The sequence below is a fragment of the Sphaerodactylus townsendi genome, linkage group LG06 (assembly GCF_021028975.2).
Source record: "Sphaerodactylus townsendi isolate TG3544 linkage group LG06, MPM_Stown_v2.3, whole genome shotgun sequence".
Classification (NCBI taxonomy): domain Eukaryota; kingdom Metazoa; phylum Chordata; class Lepidosauria; order Squamata; family Sphaerodactylidae; genus Sphaerodactylus; species Sphaerodactylus townsendi.
In genome coordinates this window covers 84,614,827-84,622,024 of record NC_059430.1, presented here as the reverse complement: position 1 = coordinate 84,622,024, position 7,198 = coordinate 84,614,827, and the positions used below count along the sequence as shown (strand labels likewise).

General features: G+C 40.8%; 1 long non-coding RNA gene across 1 annotated transcript; it reads right to left on the bottom strand.

The window, feature by feature from the left end:
- Window positions 1-3,071: 3,071 nt before the first annotated feature.
- On the bottom strand, window positions 3,072-6,250 carry LOC125435736. Its single transcript, XR_007244906.1, has 2 exons — window positions 5,231-6,250; window positions 3,072-3,915 (listed from the first exon to the last, which is right to left on the bottom strand). It is a non-coding gene; the product is annotated as an uncharacterized LOC125435736 (long non-coding RNA).
- Window positions 6,251-7,198: the final 948 nt, after the last annotated feature.

The following is a 7,198-nucleotide window of genomic DNA, read 5'->3' as shown; positions in this document are numbered from 1 at the left end:
TGGCCAGTAGCCACTGACAGACCTCTTCCATAAATCTGTCTAATCCACCTTCAAAGACTTTGCAATTCAGCATCGTTTAGTTCTGCCTTAGAAAGGAGCCACATCCTGGGTTTGCATCAGAATATTAACGTGTGAGCCTTTGGAAAGCAGAACCAGGTTGAAGGGAATGCTTAACCTTTTATTTTCACCATCGCTAATTCCATAATTCCCAATCTATTTTTCAGCATTTTCCCCCAAACAGTTTATGAGACAAGAAGCTAAGCTACGAAGAATGCTTCAGGTGGATCCAACTATCCTCCAAAGAACCTTCTTCCAATTGAGGAGGTTCTTTTGTTCAAGGAAGAGCCAGTTGAATTGGAGGATGGCTCCTTAAGCTGGAGGAAGATTTTGAACATTCCTCAGCAGAGTGGTAAGATAGGAAAAGGTATAAGTTATAACCCATTGCAAGGAGAGAATAACTGACTGTGGAAGGATTAAGCAACTCCCTTCCCACCAACCAGTTCCAACCTGTATTCCAGGCTGGAGTAAAGGTGACTGCCTGGTCACTGGGAGTTGTGGTATTTCCCTTTTTTTCTAGAATCACACTGTATATATGTGTGATGCCGCTCTCTGTCTATGTTGGAAGCTTCTATCTGACTCCTCAATTTTCTTGGTTTTTTTCTTTTCTTTTTCTGTGGTCTTGCAAGGAACAAAACACTTCTGCAGATCTCTCCTGTGCAGCAAGGCAGGCTACACCCATGGTGTCATAATTACAAACACGTGCCTGCAGAATTAGCTAGCCACTTGTAACAGGGATTAGTATTATCTAGATTTATGTTTTCTTCTACTACTACAAAATTCATGTGAATAAGCTGCGGTAAAACTAAGTTCTTTTTTTCAGTTGCAATATACTGACTTAAAGAGATGTATGTAATTTCACATTTTTCTGACTGCACAGTTTTGCTACATTAACTGAATACATATACACAATAACTTTCCCCATCCCTGCTGTCACTGTTCCTTAGAAAGTAATGGAATAGAAAATGCCTATTTACTCAGAAATAAGCTTCACTGTGTCCCAAACTGCTATTCTTACATACCAGCCTTCATCACAATAAGTTCAAATCCCTTTCATGAAAATATGTATTAATTTTGGCTTTCAAGTTACTGCTGGTTTATGGTGATCCCGCAGGGGTTTAAAGGCATGAGACAAACATAACAACCCTGAACTCCTTTTATGGTTGTCCATCCAAGTACTGACACTGACCTTGCTTAATTTCTGAGATCTGACAAGATCAGGCTACCTAAACTATCCAGGTCAGGGTGCAACTAATGTACATATTATTTATGCCTTGGGACTCACCCGGGTTCTCCAACAGGTTTTATCGTTGAGCGAGGCTTGGTGTCACACATGCACGTTCAAATTCAAACTTAACATTCTAGATACTGCGCTGCATGTCATCTCCTCCGTCAGCTGCTATTCTGCAGTCTATGTCTATCTTTCATTATGTGTCTTCCTCATCTGTTTTGCCCTGACTAATGTGTAGAATTTTCAAAGATGGGGATGAATCATGTTGCATGAAAAGAGTTTGAGAAGCATTATGCTAATTTTGAGTTCTTCCAAACTCCATATATAATGGCAGCCACTGGCCACTTCCTGGGAGAGTCTTAAGAACCCAGAACAACAATGTGGCATTGCTTTACAATGTTGTAGAAATATTACATAGTGCTTCTGAACTGTGGCTTGATCTTAATGAATGAAAAAAATCCTACAATTCAGCAATAAAATCCATTTTGTGATCCCTTTTCCTTTGGAAATGTTTTAATGTTTGCTTTGTATTTCAGATCATTGCTCAGATGTTACTGGAAATTGCTTTTTATATTTGTACCATTATGAATTTTGAATGAACTATGAGGTTTAAAAAATAGGCACGCATTTGCTAACTCCACTGCCATTACATTTTAAAACTTTTATGGACAGCAAAAATAGCTTCAGAATATTTAAGGCTGTTCACACAAGGGCTGCTTTTCACACAGTCTACCATGCTTATTGCTTTGAGTATTTTGTGCTGTTGATACTGCGTGTTCACTTGTAAGCAGTCAGTTCCCTCCTCCCACTAAGGGGTGCCATGAAGGCATGGGGGGAGGGGGCGGCAAAACTGGCATAAAAGCACACTGCTCCCCACAAAATGAATGTCTCTCAAAGAGTTTTGTGATCCATCTTGTGGGTCAAGCCTGGGCAGGAAGGCAGTTGGCTGCTGAATTTTTTACCAGGCTGGACAAAGCAGCTAACTAATCCCCACTGTGTCACCCTAAGATGATTTAATCAGTGCTCTGAACAGACCAGAGGCATAGCTCCAAGGGGGTGGGGGAGGTGCAACGCACTAGGCACACACCCGTGAGGGTGTGGCGAGAGCGTTCCGAGGGCATTCTGGGGGTGTGGCAGGGGCATTCCGGGGCGGGACAGAGGCAGAGGATGCACCGATACACCAGGCACTTTCCCCACTTCCTACGCCTCTGGAATAGACCATTACAGTACTTACTCAACCTGCACCCATCCCAGTAGCAAATCAGTATTCAGGAGAATAGCCCCGGCATTCTCTTGGGTCCTGACAACTCCTCAAGCCTGTCCTATCTTTTTGTTGGAATCCCGGAAAAGTAATCAATCCTTTGTCTCTGGCTTTTCTGCCTGTTCACTTCATACTACCTTGGGACCAATTTCAGGGTATAAATATAGGTCCTTTGGCCATTCATAGTGTGTGTGTGTTCTGTTTCCATGCACATACCTCCACTTGCATGTGGACTCTTTTCTATGCTCCTGGGAATGCTGGTCATTTCCCTCCAAAGTGCTGCCTTCCCTAGATATCTCACCAAAACTGTTAACTATTACCCATCCCTGAAATCCTTTCCAGCTTTCCCCCCTTTTTTCTTAGTCAGCTTTTATATGCATTGTGTGTGTATGCTTAAAATATATTCCTTGTTTTATTTATTTATTTAATATTTACACCCTGCCCTTCCCAACAGGGCTCAGGGTAGCAAACAACAATAAATTACAAAATTAAAACAGCAAAAAAACATAGTCAACGTTAAAACATTTTTAATTATTTTATTATTAATGAAAATCTTATTAATTAACCACCTGCTCATTTGAGAGTTTTCACCCAGGACTATCCTGGTATACATAGGTTATAGATTCCTGTTACCCTCTCACTCCTTGTGTCCAGCTAATTCCCCCAACAAAAGTGGAGACTGCCTACTTAGGTTAACAGCCTCCATTAAACTCCATTTCCCCGACTCCTTGCATTATCTGCAGTCCCTCAAAGATAGAGGTGGTAGTATGTTAGAATCACACCCAATGTACTAATGGTATACAAACCTTTCAAAATAGGATGTTCTTCTAATATGCTATGATTTGGGGCCCTCTTACCAAGCAATTCTGTGATGTATTCCCCCTCCTCAAAATAAAATGAAGGTCTCTAACACTGGTTAACACTGAAGAAATTTATATTTTATTTTTTATGATTGTTGGAGGAATGTGCTATTAAGTCACAGCCAACTTAGGGTGACTGAAAGGGTTTCCAAGGCCAGAGATGAACAGAGATGGTTTGTCATTACCTCCTTCTGTGAAACAACCCCAGTCCCCCTTGGTGATCTCCCATAGCACCCATCAGGGCTAGTGCTGCTTTAGCTTCCAACATCTGATGAGATTGGGCTAGCTTGGACCATCCGGGTCAGGGATTTCCATGCCATTATTTATGACACATAGTATCACTAAGCAACAGGGTTGTTTTTAGGGCCATTTTCCATATTGTTGTGAGGCAAACCCAAATTTGTCTTCAAGCCTTTCACGGATTTCTTTCCTAGCTTCCCCTGTTTCCTCTTCATCGCTCTTACCTCCAAGAGAGTAGCAGGGACTCTTTGATTCTTGCTCACAGTCTGAAATGCAAGTTATGTTATTGTTAGTTATATGATTATCATACAGATGAACAGACAAAATGAACAGACAAAACAGATGAACAGTCTTCTGCAGAGGTGGAGTAAGGGGAAACTCCACCCGGGACATCACGCCCCACCCCGCCCTACCCCGCTGGCGCTACGCCTCTGGTCTTCTGGGACTTTGGGTCACATGGTGCCTCTTTCCCTTCCTCAACTAATGCTGTGATAGCAGGCTCCTCATGGGTCCGCTATAATTATCCATGGGATTTAGCGCTCCTTCTTTGACATTGAAAAGAAAAACATGTATAGACCTTCATAAGCGTTGATCTTAGTAAAAACTCCATATTGGGCCTTAAAAGAATCCCTTTCTTATGCATTTTTTAAAAAATGATGCTGGTTCTCATTACCAAAGAGACTGCACCCAAAACAGCAACTTCCCCTGCATAACTTTTTCATTATTTCTGGAAGAACCAGAAAGTCCACTGAGATTCAGTTGTCTTGAGAAAAAAAACTCTGGTTTAAACCCAGTTGAAGAACCATTTTGTCAATAGGTGAGCTAAAAGAATACCAATGAGATTTATGAGTTTGGAATGCAAAATTGCCTCAAGGTACTCTTTTATAGAGAATTGCAATATGCCTGGTACTTTGTAAAATGTGAAATATGATTTATACACTGCAGGGAAAATAAAGGATTGGAAAATGGCTTCAGTACTTTTAAAAGAGATTATGATATACCATTAAAAAAAGAGGAAAATCCAAACTGTTGGACCATCCACCTCTGAACTGAAGGCTGCAGAAGGAAACATCATTGAAGCAAAAGAAAACTGAAAAACAAGGGAGCACTGACTAAGATTTTTCACTCATCTGGGAAAACAAGAAACTAACAATCCATAGAGACTCCAGCATACGCTTTTGAAATCAGTGGGCCTCAGGATTTCATTGTTAGAGAGGTGCAAGTTGTGCCCCCTTAACTGAGGAACATGGGTGCCAACAGTCCTGGAGAAAAATGACCTGTCCCTTTAAGAGAACCTTAAAGTGTGGAAATGGGCAACAGGAGCTTTTCATAGTATGGAGGTAAATAAGATCACCAGGAAAATGGCATCTTGTTAAGCTTCTTATTAAAGGGGCAGGACGTTTCCCCACAGGAAACTGGTTACCCTACTGGTGACACACTCAGGCTACAGACAGAAGGCAATAAAACTATCATTTGTGAAAGCAATTGGATTGAGTCTGCAAAGTTTATGGCTATGTTTGAATGTATGCTCATTTCTTTGTTATTTCATTGTTTTAAGGCACTTTTACAGAACTACCTTACCACAGGTTTCCTCCCATGCTGCCTCCTGTTTCTCAGAATGCAGGTTGGAACACAGATTTCTGGGAGACTTTAAAAGGAAAAAGAGGGAAAGGAGGAGTCAGCCCTTACAAGGAATGCACTGAAAAGTCCCAGCTTAGCCTGAAGAGCTAATTTGTTGCTAGGAGATAAGGGCCTCTTCTGCATGCTCTGCTTATCCTTGATTTCCTGAATAGTCAAACTGAGAGGATTGGATTTGGCTTCAGTTTCCACATTTTTGTCTTTTCTGCACGATTTTGCTGTTGTGGGAGTCACTTTATGTGGTGCATTTCCTCTGCACATAGGCAAAATAATCAGGAGTTTCCCTGACATGCAGGACATTAATGTGATGTGGTTGGTACCATCATAGCCCAACCCCATTTTTTGTCTTTTGTTTTCAGTGTACCTGAAAAGCATAACCTCTCTGCTTTCTTGAGTGTCGTTATAGAGGGAACCCCAATATTTATTTAGTTTGTGCATATATGTTCTAGTGATGCTTTATTGAAATGCCATGTGGAATTTAAATATTTTGTGATTGGGTGGGATGATTGTTTGAAAAAGGGTCGCCAGTGGGTTGGGAGATTCTCTGATTTGCATTTACTTGCTAGTTGCCATGTTGTAATTAAAGAATTTCCATGTTTCGATTCCACTATTGAAACATTCAACAACACTGTGAAGGAGCCAGAGGAATTCTTGATGGTGACAATGCACAAGTCAGAAGGGGTGGGTGCAGGGAAGGCAGTGGGGCCAGTTGACATGGGCCTACAATTTTGAGGGGGCCTACTCCAAGAGAGTTAAGGGGAATCCTTTAGCACTAAATATTAACATTTGAAAGATTAATACAGATAAAATATATTAAAAATGCAAATAACAAATCAACTCTGTACTCAATTTAAGTGACAATTCATGGGAAACATGGGGGTACAGAAAAAGTTTGATGAGATGTTTGGTGTTGTTACACCAGAAGCTAGGGACAGTGCTGACTTGCCTCAGCAGAAGCTGTAGTTTTACAGATAAACATCTCATAGAATTGTAACTCATTCTGCCTCTTCTATTTCTAACAGGTGGGGTGGATTAAGATGCTCATAAGCCCCTAGGGCCTAGGCTATTAGGTGTGTGGTCCCCTGCTCTGCCCCAGCCTCATTTACTGATATTATTCATGAATTTTCCCAAAGAAAAAAATGTGAAGCATTTCTAAGTGTGAAGAAATGATGCCCATTTCTGATCTGAAATTCCCAGTACAGAATGTATTTGGTACTTCTCATTACAGTACTGTTCTGAGTTAATCTTTGTATTTTTGACATTGTGTTTGTATTTGGATTTCTTGGATCATATAGTTCTAAAAATAAGTTGTTTAATTTCTTGTAAGTGGTGGTGATTTTGTCCCAAATGAGCAGCTCCTTAGTCGTTAGTTTTATTTCTTTCATTCTGTTCTATTACTTGTAAGTATATTATACACCACATGTACATGGATATATCCATGCATAAATCATATGTATATCACGTTGAATACAAAAGTACTTGAAAAGTACATTCTGAAATGGGGCCTACATATCCCATCTGGCCTGTGCCTATATCCAGTTCTCCACAGCCCTGACAAAGCATTTTTCTTTTTCTGAGAAACTCTTAGGCTTTGTTCTTTAGTTACATTCAACAGATGCATGTGAGATGTCGAGCATTATACGAAGTGGCCTATAGGGCAAGGAAAAGAGCACAAGTAAGACAGGGAGCTCTGAGAGACAGCATGATTCTGTGCAGACATGTGGCATAGTTATATGGTTTTATGCAGTGATGGGATTCAGCAGGTTCACACCACTTCGGCAGAACCGGTTGTTAAAATGGTGCTTGTAAACAACCAGTTGTTAAATTATTTGAATCCCACCACCAGAACCGGTTGTTAAATTATTTGAATCCCATCACTGGTTTTAGGTACATCCTGGCAGCTGTGTGTTC